Source organism: Arachis ipaensis, chromosome B03, assembly GCF_000816755.2.
Source record: "Arachis ipaensis cultivar K30076 chromosome B03, Araip1.1, whole genome shotgun sequence".
NCBI lineage: Eukaryota > Viridiplantae > Streptophyta > Magnoliopsida > Fabales > Fabaceae > Arachis > Arachis ipaensis.
The window spans coordinates 66235095-66259060 of record NC_029787.2 but is presented as its reverse complement, the minus strand read 5'-3'; the positions used below and the strand labels follow the sequence as shown (position 1 = coordinate 66259060).

The 23966-nt window shown below is 36.0% G+C and overlaps 1 long non-coding RNA gene across 1 annotated transcript; it reads left to right on the top strand.

The window, feature by feature from the left end:
- Positions 398-23481, top strand: LOC110270182. The gene is made up of 3 exons (XR_002359401.1): positions 398-2045; positions 23418-23424; positions 23469-23481. It is a non-coding gene; the product is annotated as an uncharacterized LOC110270182 (long non-coding RNA).

The window sequence follows — 23966 nt, the reverse complement described above, 5'->3', positions numbered from 1 at the left end:
TTTTTCTATCATTTCCTACAAAATTCATTAACTCAAGCAATCAAAGCAATATTCAATTTAATCACCAAAACACTCCCATAATTAAGCATTATGAATTGATTTTTATATGAAAAAGTATAGAAAAACATAACATGATGCACAGTCATCACAACACCAAACTTAAACTTCGCTTGTCCTCAAGCAAACAAAGAACCTAGCAATAAAGTTTGACAAACCAAGGTGAGAAGATTAGCAACTTTTTATGTTCATGGTTGGCTAGTTTACTATGCATGCAACAATCACAAAAGAAATTCAAATGATTGATGTTTCTATCTAGCTCACTTTATGAAATCTTTTCCTTATATTCCTTCCTTGAACAAGCTTTTCATATTTTTCTTAGCTTAGCTTCTTGGGTGCTTTGCACCATTAGTTAAAAGCTTCGACTCTAAATGCTTTGTTTTCAAGTATTACCACTTGACACATAAGCACCACAAGCATTTAATTAGAGGACTCTTTAAGCTCATTTATTTCTTTTCTTTACTTTCCTTCTAATCATTGGTGCTTAGAGCCTTGAACTTTGAGGGAGTACTTTGCACTTGAGCCTAATCTTGACTCTAAGTGTTTTGTTTTCAAGCTTTTTGCTTGATACATAAACACCACAAGTACTTGACTAATAAATTGTCATTGGTACTCAGAGCCTTCAACTTTCTCATTTTTCCCTTTTTCTTTCTTAATATTTTAATTGCTTTTCTTGTTCAAGGTTTTCAATGTTTCAAACATTTCATAAAATGTTCTAGATGAAAACTTTAATTAAACAAATTCAAATGCAATTGAGCAACAATAGTCATGCTAGCCTTCCAATACTTATATGCTCATGCTAGATTCTTCTATAATTACCTTGTTTGTTTATGATCATGATACTTAATTACTTTGACTCACAAAATTCAAGATGGTAGTAATGGTGTCATAGCAACATGTTACAATTCAAATATCAAGCTATTCTTTTCCAAAAAGAAGAACACACATGCATATAAAAGAAATGGAAGACAATCATGCAATTGAAAGTATAGAAGATAAATAAGAGGAAAAGGAACTTAACCACCTTATAGATCTTCAACTTTGTTATTGTCATTTTCCTCCTACTCCTTCCTTCCCCAACACCAAACTTAGAATGATTGCTTATCCTCAAGCAACAAATAAAATAGTGGTGATGGAATTTATGATTAATCATGAATGTCTTCAAGAAGAGATGTAAGTAATGCATGTGTTTAAGCAAGCAAAAATTAAAGATGACAATCAAGGCACAAAGAAAAGAGACAATATGATTGCATTAATAAGTGAGTTGTGCATGGTACTATGCATGAAAGGTAAGTGGCAACACCAAACTTAGTGTGACACTTTCATTTTAGAATGATGCAAGTACCCACTAAAGATTGAAGATCAAATTGTTGCATGCAACACCAAACTTAGAATGTAATCATATGCCAAATTATTAAAAGTAAACTAAGCAAGAAAGAAAATGTTACCAACGGTTGGGTTGCCTCCCAACAAGCACTCTTTTAATGTCATTAGCTTGACATGTGGTTCTTAATTTTCTTCCTCTTCTTCCAATTGGTTAAAAGAAATGACTTCAAGGGAGAAGAAGAGAAAATTGATGCCCCTTGATTTAATTACCTCCTAACAAGCCTTCTTTTGTTGTTATTAGCTTGATTCCTCTTGCTTGTTGGGGTGGGGGTAAGATTACTTTTTATTGACCTTATCTTTTTCATGGATGTTGTCTTTTGTTTCTTGGTCACAATCCTTCTTTGATTGCTTTTATTGATTGCCTTCACTTCCTTGATTGCAAGACTTAGGTGTTGTGTGATGGTTGGAGTGTCCTCTTCATCAAGAACCTCTTGGATTGATGGTTCAATTAAATCATCCTCCATATAACTCTCCACTTCCTTGGAGTGTAGACTCCCTTGGTTGTTTTTCTCCCTTACAACCTCCTTCTTCATTAGAATTTTACTTGGTATAGGGGCCTCTTTTTCTTGCTCTTCCAATTCCTCCTTTACACCCACAAATTGGTCTTCATCCTCTTTGTTAAGCTCTAAGTGTCCATCCATCTTCTCAAAAAGGCTCTCTCGTTCCTTCCAATATTGTTCTTGTCTTTCCAAGAGTTCTCTAGCTCTCTCTTGAGTTTCTAGGGAACTTTGGAGGCATTGTTCTATTTGTAGCAAGAGAGGAGAAGGTTGGGGTGGATTTTGTGGAATTGTGGATGTTGTGGTGAAGTGTTGTTGAGGGATATGGAATGAATTGTGTGGGTAATCAAATGTATTTTGTGGTTGATGAATTGAATTGTATGGATTTTGGAAGAAATTTTGTGTTGAGGCAAACTCAAGTGGTGAAGAATTTTGATATGAAAAATTTGGAAGTGAGGTTGGATAATTAAGAGGTGAGGGCTCTTGATGGATGGGATAGGAAACATTGAATTCTCTTTGGTTTTGTCCTTCCCAATCACAATTTGGATAGTTGTCCCATTCATAGGAGTATGAATCATTTTGTGTTCTTGGGAAGTATCCCATTTGGTTTGATTGCTCAAACCCCATCATTCCTTGATCTTGATTTCCCCAACCACAATTAGTATGGTAACTTGAATCATTTTCTGGTAGTAGAAAATACCCCATGTAACTTGCTTGATCATTATGTGACCTTGGGGCATATCCTATTTGGGTTGATTGCTCATGATCCATCATTTCTTGTTGATATTCCCATCCACCATGAGGATAATGACATAAATCATTTTGTGGTGGTGGGCAATATCCCATGTAATATGATTGATCAACATGTGAAGTAAACTCCATTTTAATTGAAAAATGTTGTATCAAACACAATCACCAAGAAAAATTGAAATTCCTTGTGTCAACTAAAGAATTCTTAGTGAGGCAATAACACAAACACTTAACTTGCAATAAGAAAAGAGAAATAAAAATAAAAAATAAAGTAAAAATGAAAAAAAAAATGTCTAATCTAGAAAATTAATCAACCGGTAGTTTGTTAATCACAATTAATCACAAAAACTTGATACGCGAAAATTATAAATTATTAACGCGCAACCGGCAAGTATACCGGGTCGTATCAAGTAGTAAAACTCACTTAGAGTGAGGTTGATCCCACGAGGATTAATGGATTAAGAAAGCAATAGTTAATTGGTAGTTTAGTTGAGCAAACATTGTTTTGATTCATGAGATTTGAGCACTTGAAAGAAATTGTAAAGAATTAAATGACAAGAAATTTAAAGAACTAAAGTATTAAAAGCAAATTGAATGACTGAAAGTAAATGACGGAAAACTTAGATTGCAAGAAACTTGAATGACATTAAAGATAAATTGCAATGAAGTAGAGTGCATGGATATAAAGTGCAGAAATTAAATTGCAAGTAAATTTAAAGCAGAATGTAAATAACAGGAATGTTAAATTGCTTGAATGAAAAGGGGGCTTGGGTGATGGGTAATCAAAATAACTAAAGAGCAAAAGAAATGAGAATAAATGATAGAAGAGATTATTAGGGATCAGAGATGCAAATTCTCATGAATTGATGTTGATCAATTCCTTCTCAATCATGGGTATAGATCCATAGCAGATTGTAGGTAATTCAGTTCCAATCTCTTGGTAACTCAATTTCTTTCAACACAACCAATTGCCACTCTCGTGATCTAATTGTTCATGAGAAGAGATAAAGCTCATTAACAATCCTTCAAGCCACACAATTCCCAGGATCTCAACCAAGGGTGGTTACATCTCACATACCAACCCAAAGTGTATTAATCAAGAAAATTATGAAATGATGAACTCTAAACTGAAATATATGGCTCCTTTCTCAAGTTCACCACATAATTCATATAGATTCAACCCCTCTCTCAATGGTGATTGAATCTTTGAAGAACAAGAGTTTCCTCATGGATGAACCACTTGAAGTGAGAAGGAAAAGAAGAGTTATCAACCCATTCAAATAAACAGAGCTCCTCCCCCTAATGAAAATGGGGTTTAGTGAATCATAGCTCCAATTTCAACAACAATTGCAAAGATCAAAATTAAACTAAGTGTAGAAAAGAATGAAGAATAAGAAGACAAATTCTTAAAACTGAAATTCCAAGTTACAAGAAAGACAAAATGGTTCACCGGTATATTTCCCAAAATGCAAGAAAAATAAAGAGTAAAAGTTTAATGTGTAAAAGTAAAAGTGTGTCTCAAAAAAAAGTCCTCCTCAAAGTACAAACTTCTTCTCTATTTTTACTATTCCTAAGACTCCTTGAAATTCTCCTTTTGGGTTAGCAATTTGGGCCTTGCTCTTGTTGATTTTGCTTCACGAAAGAATTCTTGCCAAACAGAGGAAACAGGGCTCATTCTCATTGCTCTGGCCCAATGGCCTGGCGTTACTGGCAAACACGCCAGCCTTGTTGCACGTTGGCAACGTGCTGTGACATTTCCTAGGCGTGGAGCTTGGTGCTTGGGCGTTGTTACCCACGTTATTGACAAACACTTGGCCCATTCTTCACTTTTCATGCTTGATGTTTCCTGAACTTTGAGCTTCAGTCCTTTGCTTCAATATGGACTATTATACATCATTGGAAAGCTCAGAATGTCTTCTTTCCAATGCACTTGGGATTATCTCAATTGGTCTTCCTAGTTCAAGTTATGCTCCATTGAAGAGGGCAAGGTTAGGCTGCCTTGGTTGGGGGCATTTTTGCCAAACACGCCACTGGCAACGTGCTCAATCCTCCCCTGGCCCAATTCCTTGGCCTTGGCATTGTTATGGGCGTTGCCAGGGAACACGCCAGTTCATTCCCTGCCTGGCAACGCTCTCGATCCTCTCTTTGTGGCTCATTCATGCCACCTTAAATCTCAACTTCATTTTCTTGTTATGGGCATTTCCAGGGAACACGCTAGTTCATTCCCTGCCTGGCAACACTCTCGATCCTCTCTTTGTGGCTCATTCATGCCACCTTGAATCTTAACTTCATTTTCTTGTTTTTGGGCCCTAAGGATAACTCTGATTTGAGCTTCCATTTCATGTTACACTATAAACTATTATATATCATTGGAAAGCTCTGAATGTCAGCTTTCCAATGCAACTAGAAGTATTCAAATTGGATCTCTGTAACTCAAGTTATGCATCCTTGAAGAAGGTGAGGTCAGGCTGTCTTGGTTGGAGTTGTTGGTGAAGTTGTTGGCAAACACGCCACTAGCAACGTGCTCGATCGTCCCTTGGCCCAAGTTCTTACTTTGGCGTTGTTGCTGGCGTTGTTGATGAACACGCCAATTCAACTCCAAGGCAACAATGCCTTCGAGCTCTTCCTTGCTCTGCTTCAAGATCCTGTCGTTATTGCCAGCGTTGTCAAGGAACACGCTAGCCTTCCCCAAGTGTGGCAACGTGCAAGTCCTCTGCCTCCTTGCCAAGATTGATGTATCTTCAAGCCTTCTTGCTCCAATTCTTGCTCCATTGCCTTCTTTTAACCTTCCTCCAAGCCTTTTGGTAACCTATCATCAAAGCTATGCTAAAATTATGAGTCTTTCTATCATCCTTGATATATAAGCAATTATAGCCCAAAACCTCATGAAAATGCATCAATTTACTTATGGTTGATTGAATCCAAATACACATAAATTTCTACCCAAATGGCTTACTTGTAACCCAAGAAAGTGTATAAAACTTATAAAAAAATGAAAAATCGTTTGAAAAATTAGTATAAGATGACTTATCATCACAACACTAAACTTAAACCTTGCTTGTCCTCAAGCAAGAAAAGAATTATGCTCAAATGTTCTTTCAATTAGAATAGATTGAAGAATAACTTGTAGTGTCCTGTGAGTGAAGTGATTAAGTGACAGTGGGGTGAACTCTAAATTATATGCTCATGCAAGGGCTTTAGTGCTTACTAGTCCCTACATCATGGAAGTCTTAGGTCTTAGGACTTTCATCCAAATGATATCATAGAGATCTCTCTATAGGTAATCACCTTGAAGCAGCCTATGGTTTTTGTGTTTTGGCTTTGATTCTAAGTGTCATGTCTCAAAGCGGCTCTTTAGATAAGCTTTCAATCAATACTCCTAAACCAGTTGGTTTTAAGGTATTAGGTGTTAAAGCACCCCTAAGGATTTACTTGCTCAAGCCTGTCTCTTTGACACAATCCAACCACAAGCATTTACCAGGATAATAACTCTTTGAGTTCTTGTTTCTTTCTTCTTTTCTGCCTAGTAATTGATGCTCAGAACCTTAGGCCATGTTCTTTTGTTTTTGTATTTCCTTTATTTTCTTTTGTTTGCTGCTTCTTGGATCAATAAATGTTTGAAAATCTCCACAATACTTCTTTGAACTCTATGTCCTGCATATGAGCTCCCATGCAAGTTTTCATAAGCATGCAACCTCAATGCAAAATCATACAACTAGAACCACCACTTCTCCTAATCTTTTGCTTGCCTCAAAATTGTTTAATTCCTCAATCCTTCTTTTTAAAGAACTGTCATATGATGCCTTTTTGAGACATTGAGTGCAAGCAAGTTTTGGAGAGTATAGTGTTGTGAATAATCAAACATCTCAATTATTGTATTACAGAAAAACTATACTAGACAGACAGACAAACAGGGGTACAATATCACTTTCAATCATAGCAGTGTCTGATGCACAATAATCACTTAACAATACAACCTTTTGGAATTTACTTGCTTTATTCCTCATCATCTTCATTGCTGATCATCACATTCCTCTTTCATCTCCTTGGTTGATGATGCTTAATTTTTCCAAAGACTTGTATGATGCTCTGCAATGATATTGAAAGTTGCTTGTTCCCCAAGCACTTGGAAAAATGGTTAGCATGCATGAATTATTTGTGGGCTTTTGAACTTACTTTGGTGTGGGAACACCAAACTTAGTACCTTGCCAATGGTTCTCATGCATCAAATCAACCATATGTGGAACTTCTTTTTCTTTGCCAAAGGTAATAGAACTAAAAACTAGGAAACAACAGAATAGTTAACTAGTTTATCTAAATGCTTGAAGCTAGCATTATGCAGAAGGTGAGAATATGTTTTATGATGAGATTTTGGTGGAACACCAAACTTAGAACCCTTCATTCTCCCTTATATTGTTTTGGTGTGCAAAACCAAACTTAGCTTCTTGCAATATGGATAAAGCTAATTAACCTTTTTATTAAACTGGCTATGAAAAGAAAACTACCTCAGGTTGGGTTGCCTCCCAACAAGCGCTTCTTTATTGTCACTAGCTTGACATCCTTCATTCTTTGATCATGGAAGTTGAAAACCCTGTTGTCTTTGATTTTCTCCTTTCACTAGGGGCTTCCTTTCCTCTGTTTCTTCTTGTCGAACTTCTCTATGATGCTTTTCCTGAATGATTGTTTCTTTTCCCATAGCCCTCTCACTTTCCTCTATGATTGTTTTCCATTTCTGCCACCTAGTAGTTTTTTCATTGTCTTTTGGGTCATCTTCAGTGGCTCTGGGAATGGTATTTGCTTTCTTCTCACCCATTTTTACAATGTTTTTAGCTATTTGTTCCATTTGCCTCTCAAGTTTTCTGATTGAGGCTTCTTGATTTTTGCTTACCATCTGTTGATTTTTCATGAGTTTCTCTATCATCATCTCCAGACTAGAGATTCTTTGAGAGTCCGGATTCAGTTGTGGTTGTGTAAAATGAGATGGTTGTTGAAAGTTGTTTTCGGAAGATTGTGAGGTGTGATGGGGTTGGAAAGATGTGTGTTGTGGTGGTGTGTAGTGGTTGTTGTTGTTGTTATGGTGGTGTTTTTGCTGGTTTGTGAAGTTGGGGTTATTGTAATTGAAGTCCCTTGGTTCTTGATTTTGTTGCTCACTCCTCCTCCAGTTGGAATGAGTCCTCCAGGGTGGGTTGTACACATCACCCTGAGATTTATGTTGGTACCAGCTTGAGGTACTATTTGGAGAGTGTAATTGCTCATGACTTTGTTGCTCATAGTTAATTGTTCTAAAACCTTTTTCAGATTGATTCCAACCATGTGAATTTTGAGGTAGGTTATGTGCATTTACTACAGCAACTTGCAGCCAATCGATTTTTCTGGCCATCAGCTCCAATTGTTGCTGAAGTTGTTGGTATATCTGTTGATTTTGGTTCATGACTGCATTTACACCTACAATTTCCATCGCTCCCTTCTCTTGTGTGGATGGTTGCACTTCTGCCTCTAGCTTACCAATTTCCTGGGGTGGTTTCAACTTGGCTAGAAATTCACTTACTAGATCTTCCCATCCAATGATGCTTCCTTGTGGGAATGTTTCAAGCCACTGAGCAACATCGTTCATGGTGATGGGCGGATGCTTCAATTCAAGGGTTGCATTGTCATTTGGAGTGAGGACACTACTCCCACAATGACTAGGGTTCGTTGGGTTCTCCTCCATAATCTGCATAATCACAAACGGTCCAAATGAAAATAGAATATACTTATGCCAAAATATGGTCAGAGGGTTAGTTGACACAATGTGTCAAATAGTTGATAGGCTTAAAAGATTAATAGAAGAGAATTCGCTTCTGTCATGTACTCAGCAAGCAAAAACACAGGGAATGCATAGAACCAGCAAAAACCAGGAAAACTTCACTCTGTTGCTAAAGTGAAGTTTTAGTTGGCTGAAGCAAAACAGTTAGTGGGACTTAACAAAAAAAATGCTTAATCTAAACTACCATTTACTTAATCATTGTTAATCTTTGCCAATCCCCGGCAACGGCGCCAAAAACTTGTTACGCGAAAATTATAAATTATTAACGCAAAACTGGCAAGTATAGCGGATCGTATCAACTAGTAACACTCACTTAGAGTGAGGTCGATCCCACGAGGATTAATGGATTAAGCAAGCAATATTTGATTAATTATTCTAGTTAGATGATTCAATTTTGAGTGATAAGCAACAAGAATTGTAAATGACTTGAAATTAAATGAAAACAATAAAGTGCAAGAAAAGTAAATGAAAAGAAATTAAAGTGCTGAAAATTAAAGTACAAGAATGTAAATTGCAAGGAATGAAAAGTACAAAAAAGTAAAGTGCAAGAAAGTAAATGACTAGAAAGTAAAACCAAGTGAAGTATTTCTACAAACACTTGGAAGGAAAAATTGTGCAAAAGTAAATAAAGCCATAAACGTGCATAAGTAAATGACAAGAATTAAAGACAAAAAGTAAATAACAAGAATTAAGAATGAAATTAACATTGGGATCAAGAGTTATTGCATTCTCAAGATTAACAATTCTCATCTCCACTTCAATCATGCAATCATTGATCACTTGGCAAATCATAAGTAATCAAACCCCAATCTCTTGGTGATTTGATTTCTCTTAACTTGATCAATTGCCAATCTCTTGATCTAATTGCTCATGAGAAGAGATGAAGAATGGTCTCTAATTTAGAGCCACACAACTCTCAAGATTTCAATTCAAAGTGATTACATCTCACATATCAAGCTAAGAATTATCAATCAAGAGAGTTGTGAGAGAAGAGCCTCAAACTAAATTCTATGACTCCTTTCTCAAGTTCATCATAGAATTCAAATAGATCTAATCCCTCTCTCGATAGTAATTAGATCTTTGAAGCACAAAGACTCTCTCTAAAGAAGCAATGAAAGAAGAATTGAAGATGAAGAATGAAAATAAATCAACCCATTAAATTGCAATAGAACTCTCTTTCCCAAATGTTGGAAATTAGAAACTCATCATAGCAAAATATTTACAAAGTGTGTATGAAAGAAAATGGAAGAAGAAAAGAGAATGAGAGCGAAAGAAGAGTGGAGTCACCTCCATCCCTCTATGGTGTGTGTCAAATGATGAAGCTAAGGTCCTATTTATAAGCTCTCTAAATTACAAATTCAAATAAAATTAAAATCAAATGTAAATTTTCTAATTACTTCTAGATGATTCTTGTGGCCTTGATTGATTTTTAATTGTGGCTTGACTTGGGCTTGTGAACTTTTAATTCCCTTCCTAGAAGCTTGAAACATTGAAAAATAAATGAAGGAATTGGAGTATTTGGAAGTGGCCCAATGTGGAGTGTCATTGAAGTGGCATTTTGGGCTTGTGAAGGTTTGGAAAACCTTGCTCGCTGAATGATTGGTCTGTTTGGGTCCTTAAAATGAATGTCCACTATATAGTATTATATATCATTGGAAAGCCCTGGATCTCAGCTTTCTAACACCGCTGGAAGTATGTCATTTGGACTTCTCTAGCCCAAGTTATGCTCTTTTGAAGGTGAAGAGGTCAGTCTGGCGAAATGCAGGGACTTGTTTTACGCTGAAATTGTGAAGCTAAACGAATAGCAATTTGTCCCCCCAAATCAGTGTTCACTATAGAGTATTATATATGGTTGGAAAGGTCTGGAAGTCTACTTTCCAATGGCACTGAGATCACCTCATTTGGAGCTTTGTAACTTGACTTATTTTTGTTGGAGTGTGAAGAGGTCAGGATTGCAAATCCTCTTTGCTTCTCTTTGAGTTTGTTTCCAACTCTTTTGCCACCTTGAGAGTGTGCTTCCTCTATTAGTGCTTTTATTGCTTCTTTTTCTATCATTTCCTACAAAATTTATTAACTCAAGAAATCAAAGAAATATTCAATTTAATCACCAAAACACTCCCATAATTAAGCATTATGAATTGATTTTTATATGAAAAAGTATAGAAAAACATAACATGATGCAAAGTCATCACCTAACTATCAAAAGTCACATTTCCGGCTGCGCCACTCTGATAGCTTGGGTATTACGACGACTCTTAAAATATTTAGTACTAAAATATCAGCCTGTTTAAAACTGAAACCAAAATTTCAAAACATACATCCATACGTTACAATACAAATTACAATATATATAGACACATCATACCAATATACAAACTTCACACATCAAAACTCCTATCCCTCTTGCAAAAATTGCTAAAAATAAAGACGAGGGAAAAATAATAACTAAGATAATACAAAATAATATCAAATAAACAGAAAATGAATATAACTCTTTTGAAGCTTCGTCGCCCATATCCTAAAAAGGAAAAAACTTAGGGGAGTGAGAACATCGTCCTTGAAAGGGTTCTCACTATAGAGTCACAGAATTGCTATAATAAGATACAAAAATAAGACCGTTTTTAAAGTATAGTGATTAATAACCGCCTTATGCATCTTTTCAAAACCAAAGATTTAATATTCAAAATCCGAAATCCTTTCTGAAAGGGAAAACTGTTAATTTCTCAGAAATCCAAAAGTCTTTTTAAAAGTTTTTCCTAGATAGCAGGGATGACCAAACTGTTCCAAGCATAAGTTCATCAAATCTATGTTGAACCAGTTTAGTTTTTCATACTTTTCCGATCCAAAAACTCAAATCAAACATGACCTTCGGCCCATCTCATAATCAACCACGGCCCTAGACCCAAGCAAATTAATCCACATCCAATTCACCACAGATTCAACCAATTTCAGTCACAAACACAAGTAGAAGGTTCAAGCACAATCCAGCAGTTACATCAAATTGAGAAATTAACAATTAAGCATAATTATTCACATAGGAAAACCACATATACAATAACCACATCCAATCAATGTCACATAGATGCAAATGATGCATGCCTGTCCTACTGGTCATGAGCTCACGCGTCGGTTATGTTGCCAGACCCGACTCAGATAATCGGGATTAACCAACCGTCCTTATCCGTAGGTTTCATAAACAAGCGGGATAAAACCACCGTCCTTGCTCGGAACATGCAAGTGGGATTGAACCACCGTCCTTGCCTCCACAGTAAGCGGGATTAACCAACTGTCCTTTATCAATATCAAATCTCTAAGCATAAGCGGGACGAACCCGGCCCTTATGCCTACAACTCAGCGCAAGCGGGACGAACCCAGCCTTTACGCCTGCTAAACAATAACTCATCAATATTAATAATATCCACAATCAATCAGGCTCAATATCTTTTTTCAAGATCGTTCTTGGCCCATTTACTTTTAAATAACAAATGTATTCAATTTACATCTTGCCAAGAATCACTTTTTAAAACGGAGCCACACATCTTTCCAAAACTTCCAAATAATTTCAAAATCATGCCAAATTCAAAATCTCATTTGAAAGACTCAAAATCATTCATTTCTAAATCTGGATTTGGCCATAAAATTCCTAAGCAGAGTCTCAAGACTTTAGGGGTGAGTAACCTAACTCATTTTCTTAAATTCATTAAAAACCTCTAAAACCTTAGATTCTTGATTTAAATAAATAAAATAGAATTTAAACTAAAACCAATTTCATATATCCAAACATTCCGAACCGATTTCAAAACTTCTTAAACAAAAACCAAATTCTTTTAAACAAAAAACCAATTTTCAATATTATTCTTAAAACTGTCCCCAAAGGTTCAAAAATTGTTTCGGTTTTACTAAATCAAAGTTTTAGAGAATATTTCAACTTTTCCTAAAACATCGTCATACGAAATTAGTTACTCAAAATTCAAGTTTCTTTTAAATCCACTAAACTCCTCCAAATCTATTTACTTAAATCAAATTACAAAACATAAGAATTTTCATCATTAAATCGACTTTAAAACATAATTCTTTTTCTTAAATAAATTACATTCAAAATATAATAATTTTCTTAACAAAATAAGTTCCAACATAATTCATTTATCAATAATTCAATTCAAAGCATAATTCATTATTTTTTAAAATAACATTTCAACCAAACTCTCGAATTTTATAGAAATTTCGGCAACATCTCCCCTAAAACTTGGACTTTGCCACCCTTTCAAGTCCCAACCATACCAATCGTCAACCCCTTTCCAACGGGTTAAAGACCAAATCAATTTTCAATAAAACCAAATTCAAACTTTCAAATATTAAAAATCATTTCAAATCAAAACAATTAGAAACCTCAATTTACCAAAATCAGACATTATTTCAATTCAACAGACAACCATAATCATCCAAGACAAATCAGACAATGCATAAGACTTACATAATCACCAGAAATACATTTAGCACATCATATCTATTTATAATAATTCCAATTTAAAATGAATTAGTTTTTATAAACAACCCCTACCTCAACAAGTCGAAACCATAACCCAAAACGCGCCAACAAAACCTTTTCTCTAAACCCAAAACCAACAGCAACCGCAAACTCAGTCCCTGATCACTTTCACAGCACTCACAGCAACTTAAAAGTGACATGCAACACTCAGAACACGACCCTACATTACAAAAACCTCAGTGTTTATAAGCAAACATAACAGAATACTAACACAGGGGTTTCCAAAACATTAACACTTACCAAAATAAGAAAAATAAAACAACAATGGTCTCTGAACTGATCTAAGAGCAGCCCCGGCAGCAATCCTAAACGACACGACGACCAGAACTCTGGCGACGGTGACTGTAACAACCATGCAGCGTCAAAAACCTTCCAGGAATCCAAATGAACAGAAACTGAACTTAAAATTCCTTACCGGCAGCGGTCATCAGCGACTGCAGTGGGGTTCTCCGATGGTAGGAACTTGGTGCCGCACCCCAATCAGCGGCGACGAGGCTCGCGACTGCAGCTGGGCACAGTGGCAGGGATAGCTCCGCGACGGTTCTTCTCCTCCAACGTGGCTCTCTCTCCTTCTCGTTACAATGCCAGCGACGTTGGCGGCGTGCAGGCCGGCGACGACTCCCCACAGACGGCGACTGGGTAGCACAACTCCTTCCCCTATTGCGGTCCTCTCCCTCACCTCAGATCTGATCCGCAATGGCGCAGGGACGGTGGTGTGACTCCCTCTCCTCGCGGCTCTGGTTCGGGCTCCTCCTCCTTCAACGGTGACACACGACGGCGGCGATGGGTGGTGGGCTAGACCCGGCTGGGCGGTGACGCGACATGCATGAATGGTGAGCCGAAGGCCGGCGGTGGTGGCGCAACTTCTCCCTCTTCTCTTTTCCTTCACCAATCTCCCTACCCCTCTACTGTCCCCATTCTCTCTCTTCTCTTTCTTTCTTTGAGTGTTTGTGTGTGTGCTGAGGGTGAGGAAGAGTGACGGTGGGTGTGGATTGTGTGTGTTATGTGTGTGGGTTGGGGTAGTTAGGGTTAGGTAAAAAAAATTAGGGTTTTGATTTGGGGATTTTGGGTTTAATTAGAGTAAGGTAATTTTAATAATATTAGGGCATAGGGTATAAATTTAAATTCTAATTAAATACTTAAAATTACTTCAACAATATTATTTATTGTATCAAAATACTAAATAATTTAAAATCGATTACTTTAATTGAAATTATAAGATAATAAGATTAATTTCCTTTATTTCTGAAACTTAAAGTATTGAATTATAAAAATATCAACTATTTAAATTAAATCATATAAAATTCTTATTATTTCATAACTGCCAACTATATAATCCAAATATAGAAAATAATTCAATAATTGTATAATTGGATAAGGATCTTAATTTATTTCAAATTCAATTAATCAAAACTTGCTTTAAATATTCTTCAATAAAGTAATTTCTAAAATTAAAGCTACAAATAAATAATTGAATTTGAGATTAGTTTATAATAAACCTTTTCAAAAGTTCTCGGTCTTACTTCTACCCACCTTATAAAAAATTTCGTCCTCGAAAATTAAAGTAATACATAAGATAATACATAACTTTCGTGCTCTACTTTTTAAATATTTTTGAAAGATGAGAAATCTTAGCACATATATATAAATGTTCAAAATACCGGATAACCATAAGATTTAAATATAAAGGTAAAGTATGGTGTAAGGCAGAAGATACAAGATAGGCCCGATACAAAAAGTTATATGGTTTCAAGACTTTACTAAAGCTTGGAGGAACAAAATATGGTGCAAGTCAAGATAGGTGTTCACAAAGCAAAGCGGTAGTTAATGTGGCAAAAGGCTACCAAGCAGGTTGATACTATAACAACGGATATAACATTCACTCACAGATCTCTTACCCACTTCAGAACTTCAAAAATACTGTATATATATATATATATATACATCATACCAATATACAAACTTCACATATCAAAACTCCTATCCCTCTTGCAAAAATTGCTAAAAATAAAACCGAGGGAAAAATAATAACTAAGATAATACAAAATAATATCGAATAAATAGAAAATGAATATAACTCTTCTGAAGCTTTATCGCGCATATCCTGAAAAGGGAAAAACCTGTAGGGGAGTGACAACATCGCCCTTGAAAGGGTTCTCACTATAGGGTCACAATATTGCTATAATAAGATATGAAAATAAGACCATTTTTAAAGTATAGTGATTAATAACCACCTTATGCATCTTCTCAAAACCAAAGATTTAATATTCAAAATCCGAAATCCTTTTTGAAAGGGAAAACTGTTAATTTCTCAGAAATCCAAAAGCCTTTTTAAAAGTTTTTCATAGACAGCATGAATGACCAAACTGTTCTAAGCATAGGTTCATTAAGTCTATGCTGAACCAGTTTAATTTTTCATACTTTTCCAAACTGAAAACTCAAATTAAACACGGCCTTTGGCCCATCTCGTAATCAACTACGGTCCTAGGCCCAAACAAATCAATCCACAGCCAATTCACCATAGATTCAACCAATTTCAGTCACAAACACAAGTGGAAGGTTCAAGCACAATCCAATAGTTACATCAAATTGAGCAATTAACAATTAAGAATAATTATTCACATAGGCAAACCACATTTACAATAAACACACCCAATCAATGTCACAAAGATGCAAATGATGCATGCCTATCCTATTGGCCATGAGCTCACGCGTCGATTATGTTGCCAGACCCGACTCAGATAAGTGGGATTAAACAATCGTCCTTATCCGTAGGTTCCATAAACAAGCAGATTTAAACCATCGTCCTTGCTCGGAACACGCAAGCGGGATTGAACCACCATCCTTGCCTCCACAATAAGCGGGTTTAACCAACCGTCCTTACGCGGGCGCCGAAACCTCGACAAGCGGGATTAACCAACCGTCCATGCCAAGCGTAAGCAACTTATCAACCATCTCATCAATATCAAATCTCTCACCATAAGCGGGACAAACCCGGCCCTTATGCCTACAACTCAGCGCAAGCGGGACGAACCCGGCCCTTAAGCCTACCAAACAATAACTCATCAATCTTGATAATATCCACAATCAATCAGGCTCAATATCTTATTTCAAGATCATTCATAGTCTATTTACTTTTAAATAACAAACGTATTCAATTCACATCTTACCAAGAATCACTTTTCAAAACGAAGCAACTTTCCACATCTTTCCAAAACTTCCAAATAATTTCAAAATCATGCCAAATTCAAAATTTCATTTGAAAGACTCAAAATCATTCATTTCTAAATTAGGATTTGGCCAAAAAATTCTTCAGTAGAGTCTCAAGACTTTAGGGGTGAATAACCTAACTCATTTTTTTAAATTGATTAAAAACCTTTAAAACCTTAGCGTCTTGATTTAAATAAATAAAATAGAATTTAAACGAAATCCAATTTCATATATCCAAATATTCCAAACCAATTTTAAAACTTCTTAAACCAAAACTAAATCCTTTTAAACCAAAAACCAATTTTCAATATCATTCTTAAACCTATTTCCAAAGGCTCAGAAATTGTTTTAGTTTTACTAAATCAAAGTTTTAGAGAATATTTCAACTTTTCCTAAAACATCGTCAAACGAAATTAGTTACTCAAAATTCAAGTTTCTCTTAAATCCACAAAACTTCTCCAAATCTGTTTACTGAAATCAAATTACAAAACATAAGAATTTTCATCCTTAAATCAACTTTAAAACATAATTCTTTTTCTTAAATAAATAACCTTCAAAATATAATAATTTTCTTAATAAAATAAGTTCCAACATAATTCATTTATCAATAATTCAATTTAAAGCATAATTCATTAGTTTTAAAATAACATTTCAAACAAAGTCTCAAATTTTATAGAAATTTCGGCAACATCTCTCCTAAAACTTGGACTTTGCCACCCTTTCGAGTCCCAACCAAACCAATCCTCAACCCCTTTCCAACGGGCTCAAGACCAAATCAATTTCCAATAAAACCAAATTCAAACTTTCAAATATTAAAGATCATTTAAAATCAAAACAATCAGAAACCTCCATTTACCAAAACCAGACATTATTTCAATTCAATAGACAACCATATTCATCCAAGACAAATTAGACAATGCATAAGACATACATAATCACCAGAAATACATTTAGCACGTCATATCTCTTTATAACAATTCCAATTCAAAATGAATTAGTTTTTATAAACACCCCCTACCTCGACAAGTCGAAACCATAACCCAAAACGCGCCAACGAAACTTTTTCTCTCAACTCAAATCCAACAGCAACCACAAACTCAATCCCTGATCACTTTCACAGCACTCACAGCAACTTAAAAGAAACATGCAACGCTCAGAACACGACCTTACATTACAAAAAGCTCAGCGTTTATAAGCAAACATAACAGAATGCTAACGCAGGGGTTTCCAAAACATAAACACTTACCAAAATAAGAAAAACAAAACAGCAACAGTCTCTAAACTAATCTAACAGTAGCCCCAGCAGCCACGACAGCGCCGACCAAAACTCCGGTGACGGTGACTGTAACAACCACGCAGCGTCAAAAACCTTCCAGGAACCCAAAAGAATAGAAACCAAACTTAAAATCCCTTACCGGTAGTGGTCATTAGCGATGGCAGCGGGGTTCTCTGGCGGCAGGAGCTTGGCGGTGCACCCCACTAGTGGCGATGAGGTTCGCGATAGCAGCTAGGTGCAGTGGTAGGGATAGCTTCACGACGGTTCTTCTCCTCCGGCGTGGCTCTCTCTCCTTCTCGCGACAACTCCGGCGATAACTCCCCACGGACGGCAACTGGATAGCGTGACTCCTTCCCCCATCGCGGTCCTCTCTCTCACCTCAGATCTGATCCGCAACGGCACAGGGATGGCGGCGTAACTCCCTCTCTTTGCGGCTCTGGTTCGCGCTCCTCCTCCTTCAACGGTAACACACGACGGTGGCGACGTGTGGTGGGCTGAACGCGGCTGGGCAGTGACGCGACAGGCATGAATGGCGAGCCTACGGCTGGTGGTGGTGGCACAACTTCTCCCTATTCTCTTTTTCCTTCACCAATCTCCCTCCCCTCTGCTTTCCCCATTCCCTCTGTTCCCTTTCTTTCTTTGGGTGTGTGTGTGCTGAGAGGGTGAGGAAGAGTGACGGTGAGTGTGGGTTTTGTGTGTTATGTGTGTAGGTTGGGGTAGCTAGGGTTAGGTAAAAAAATTAGGATTTTGATTTGGGAATTTTGGGTTTAATTAGAGTAAGGTAATTTTAATAAAATTAGAGCATAGGGTATAAATTTGAATTCTAATTAAATACTTAAAATTACTTCAAAAATATTATTTATTGTATCAAAATACTAATTAATTTAAAATTGAATACTTTAATTGAAATTACAAGATAATAAGATTAATTTCCTTTATTTCTAAAACTTAAAGTATTAAATTATAAAAATATCAACTATTTAAATTAAATCACATAAAATTCTTATTATTTTATAACTGCCAACTTTATAATCCAAATATAGAAAATAATTAAATAATTGTATAATTGGATAAGGATCTTAATTTATTTCAAATTCAATTAATCAAAACTTGCTTTAAATATTCTTTAATAAAGTAATTTCTGAAATTAAAGCTACAAATAAATAATCGAATTGGAAATTGGTTTATAATAAACCTTTTCAAAAGTTCTCGGTCTTACAATTGTACCTTCTCATCAACCTCATGTTCCAGTAATAAGCTGTGTAATTCTATTCTCGATTCTGACTTATCTCCAATATGAATAAGATCCTTGCTACACGAGGTAATAAATGTTAATATATAAACACAACCCCACCACTACATTAGTCAAAGCGTGTCTAACACAATAAATGAATTTAACTATCACGCGGGAAGAATTACCTGGGCTCACGGCTCCTGTCGAAAATATAAATGAATAACGTTGATTCACGATTGTTAAAGTCCATCGTAGGCTGACCCTAAACTTGATCTACGACAGAAGTTTATGTTTAGGGTTAGTCTATAATCGAATTTCGGTACTTGTGTATGGGCTCTGTCATGCAATGGCCTCTTACATATCATATGGCGAGTCTATGCCTAATGTGATAAAATGATATATAAATATAGAAGCCATAAAAATGTTTTGTTACTGTAATTAACTTTTTATTTTCATTTTATTTCGGTTAATTAGCCTTGATTTTGACAACAACATAAAAATAACACTACTTGTTCTGACAACCAAACATTGTTACCGTACCAATTATGTCCTTTTTTCACACAAGAATTTTTAGTTGCATATATAATTTAAATCATTATGTCCTTTAAAAGGTAGAGAAATTGGCAAAATATTTACCTTCTTGTGCTTTGATGAAGTTGCCTTTTCATTGTTCGAGTCCCTCTGCCCAGATCTTGATGTCCTTCACCGGGTCATGGCCATTTTGCATTCCCAGTTACCGATAGTGGCTTGCAAAACAACTTTCTCATGATGCACTCGTTGTCTTTCTCAGATGGAGTATTTTTTACAGTTAAATCTGAGGCTACGAGTGTTGCATTTGTGATGCCTAACCTAACTTTCATGGACTGTGGGGTTGACTGTTCCTTCGTCTCCCCGTCGAAGTCCAGTATCACCACCGTGTGTTCATGTCTTGAACCAAGTGTATCGGTATTCATTTCCAAGTCTCCCTGTTGAAGCACACATGTTAAATAATTTAAGATACATCACACATAAAAGAAGAGTGATATACCAGACAGAGTGGTTAAATCTAACCTAAACTTTTTCAGCAAGGCCCATCATCAATTCCTTTACAATGAGCCGATCTTGGGAAAGGACCAGTCATCCTGATCCTGCTCTTTAACCTCTTTGACAGCGCTGACATATTTCACCTTTAGAGATTTGTCAGGGTTTTCCGATCTAGGTTTGGCTCCATAAGGCAGCTGTGTGTTTTTGACGAGAAAACAATATAGAAAATCGATTATTTATTGCAAAATTTATGTTTGACGGGGTGTTTGTTTACTTCACTCTTTTGCTGATAAAGATTGGAAAAAGGTTGACCTTATTCTCGTGCGGGTATTGAGATAAGTTAATAGGCTCCTCATCAGGGACTTCCTTGTCTACGTTCCTGCATGTGTAGCGTAATGTATTTGGTATATTCTAAATGTCATAAATGCAACTTATCTAACTTGTTGTGGATGTCATCGTCAGTGGTTGATTGTTGAGCTTTGTCGCCCATTGTTCTTTGTGTTTTGAATAATAGTGGATTTAAACGGTGGTTGGGATTATTTATTGAGAACGCTTCCTGTTAATGTTAATGGTTGTGTGATCGGTTTGGATTGTGGAAGTTGTGTATCATTGGTGGAGTCACGGGGATTCCTTTCAATTGTCTCTTGTGGGTAGAATCTTTCATTAGTATGGGACCTTCGTATGCTGGATCATTAAAGGCATTGTACCGTTCCCAAATATGAAACTTCTGAGTGCTCCAATATAATGAAATTTCCTTTTGCAATCACTTACCCAGAGACAATAATGTTCAAATCCATAAAGTCATCTGATAAACCACAATTTTATGCTTTATCTTGTATTGAAATTAGTGAATTTTGTCAATTTATATCACATTTATTCACTGAAATAGCATGGTTTGGTAAATTTCTCCTAAATTATGCTTAAGATTGATAACATACTTTTTAGGCCCTAAAATTGTTAAATTTAATTTAGTTTAATTCCATGATGCCTTGATGTGTTTGTTAAGTGATTTTAAGTTTAGAAGGCAAAGATTGGATTGAAGAAGTGAAGAAAAAGCATGCAAAGTGGAGAATTCATGAAAAAATGAGGTTTTGGAACAATTCATGGTCATGCGTACGCTTGCTTTGCGCGTACGCATGCTTTGGGATTTTTGCCATGTTGCGCGTACGCATGCCTCATGCGTACGCATGACATGAAGCACGTGGTTCACTTAAGAAAACAAGTGGTTGGTGATTTTTTGACCTTCTCAAACCCAATCCAACTCATTTCTGAAGCTATTTTAAACCAAATTCAAGAGGGAGCAAGGGGAGAGCAATTAGGAATAGTTTAGGAACATGTTTTAAGTCATTTTCTAAAGAGAGAAGTTCTCTCTTCTCTCAAGAATTAGGGTAGATTTAGTTAAATTTCTCTTAGATTTAGGTTTTGGTACTTATTTTGATTGAATTCTCTTTACTTTTCCTTGTTCTATTGCCTTAATTCTCTTGTTGTTACTTGTTAATTTCTATATTTTGTTACTTCTTAGTTTATGAACACTCTTGTTAATTTTGATTTCCATTTAATGCAATTTGATATTTTTATGTTAATTGATGTTTAATTGAATTGTTGTTATTGTTATCTTGCTTGCATTTAGTAGTTTTAGATTTTATTATTATTGCAATTTTACCATGCTTTCATTTTATGCCTTCCAAGTGTTTGTGAAAATGTTTCTCTTAGTTTTAGGGTAGATTTTCAAATTCTTGGCTTGAAATTGAGTAATGAAGGTGACCTTGATGTCACTAATGTCCAAATTGAGTGAAAATTAGGAGATTTTAATTGATCTCGTTTCCATTAACGAGTAAGACCTATAGATTGGGATTGATTAAGACCGGTTGACTTATCTCACCATTAGAGGTTCACTAATTAAGTTTGCTCTTATAATTGTCATGCCGTGGTTAGTGATGCAAGAGTCTTTGATGTCCGATATCGATTGGTGATTTAGGGTTGTTATTTGTTCTTATTTCCATTAATGAGTAAGACAAATGGATTAAAACTGACTATGCCTATTTGACTTTCTCCCAATGTTGGAAATGACTAAATGGGATTAACTCTAGTTATATTTCTCTAGTTGTTTGATTTACTTCCTTGTCACTTAATTTATCGCCTCTTTATCCGCAACCCCCTCCCCCATATACTCATAACTGATAAGACGCACACCTCATTGCAATTCCTTTGAGAGTTGACCCGGGACTTAAAACTCTCGATATTTTTATTGATTTGTACTTGTGACAAAAAAATTAAACTTTGATTGCAAGAGTTCATTGTCGGTTTGGACTATACTTGCAACGAAACTATTTTATGAAAACTCTGAACCAACGATAATCCTCGTATCAAGTTTTTGGTGCCGTTGTCGGGGAATTGCAATGTGTGCTTGTTATTGGTTATTTTATATATGTGAATATTGTGAATAGTTTGCTTATGTTTCTTTGATAGTTTTTGATAGTTTTAGGAGTTTGTTCTCTTTGTTTCTTATTAGCTTCTGTTTTGATTTTCTCTTTCTAGCATGAATTCTCATTATTTTGGCTATGAGTTTGGTTCTAACTATGTTGTAGAAAATGAAAATTTCAATGAGGATTTGCATTAAGGATTGGAAAATCAAAGATGGGAGGAACCTCAAGCATATGGACAATCTTCATGGGAACAACCTCCTCCGGCATACTATGAGCATAATCCAACCCACGGTGCATACCAAACTAAGAGCTATGGTGGATCTTCTTATAATTATCAACTACCACCATATGCCTATGAACGCCTTCCTCAACATAGTCTACAATCACTATACTCACAAGCCTCATACCACCAAATACCTCAGCATGATCCAAATCCATACCCTCCTTGTGCACACCCTTGTGACCATTATGAACAAGTACCTGTTGAACCACCGCCACTCCATCATCATTATTTCCACCTCCTGAACCATCACCTCCAATATATGATGGCTACCCCCAACACTATCAACCATCCTTTCCATTACAACCTTCCATGGAAGAACCTTTCCAATCTTCAGCAAATTTCCTCTAAGAATCCCAAGAGAGGCACGACACTATCATGACTTTCTTAGCAAAAATCATAACGTGTTTAACCTCACAATACTCATACAATCAAGGCACTCCCATTCCCAAATGTGGACAATCAACTGAAGAGCAGAATATGAAAGAGATTTTAGAATCTCAATTGGAGAATGAGGAGAGGACATATATATTCTAACAAGTGGAGGAAGTAGAGATCCTTGAAGATGAAGAAATGGTTGAAGATTTAGGGAAAGTTGAGCAAAAATCAAGCCCCATAATTGAAGATGATTCTGCACCAACTAATGTGCTATTTGAGATTGTTGAACCTTCCTCATTGTGTTGTGAATTTGATGATAAGGAGGACCATGCACTACCTCTAACACATAACTTGAGCAGTGAAGAATGTGTAGAAGAAGTTAGTGAACAAGGAATTGATCTTGAGGAAACTTGTCAAGAGGTGGAATTTGTCAAGGAGGAGTCAAAGAAAGTGAAGCTTACATTGCCAAAGCCGTTAGATACCTCTCTTCCTAAGTCACCATCATCCTTTACATCATTCAAGTGGGTAAAACTCATATCCTTAAGCTTTATTGTCCCACTTGAATATGGTTTGCTTGAAACGGATGGTCAACTTAGAGCTCTTTATGGATTGAAGAGTAAAGAAGAGTTGTGTAGTGGTTGGAAATATAATTGTAGGCTCATTAAGGTTGAAAGTTCAAATTCTAGGTTCTAAGGTTGGTGTAGTGTTTGATTGAGAGGATCTAGGAGAGTTTGGTGCCTAAACAAGAATTCTGAGGATACACCACCCAAATGGAATTTTGATGATCAACTTGAAGATGGGTGTAGGAACAAGATTTAGGATCCTGGCATACAAGAGGATCAATTTTGGAAGCTCCGGACTTTTGGAAAACTTCATCAAGACTTGGTGCATTTGGTTGGTGATACGTGAGCACCTTCCTTATCTTTTCTTAGTGAATTTGCATATGAAATTGTTAAATTAAATCAAGATTTAGGTGTTTTAAGCCACCATAAATGCTTAACCAGAGAAAATTTCTTGTCCTAATTTCGTATAACTCGTTTAGTTTGAGTTATTTTGAGGATGCATGACTTGTTTTAATACAAATCACCTTTCTA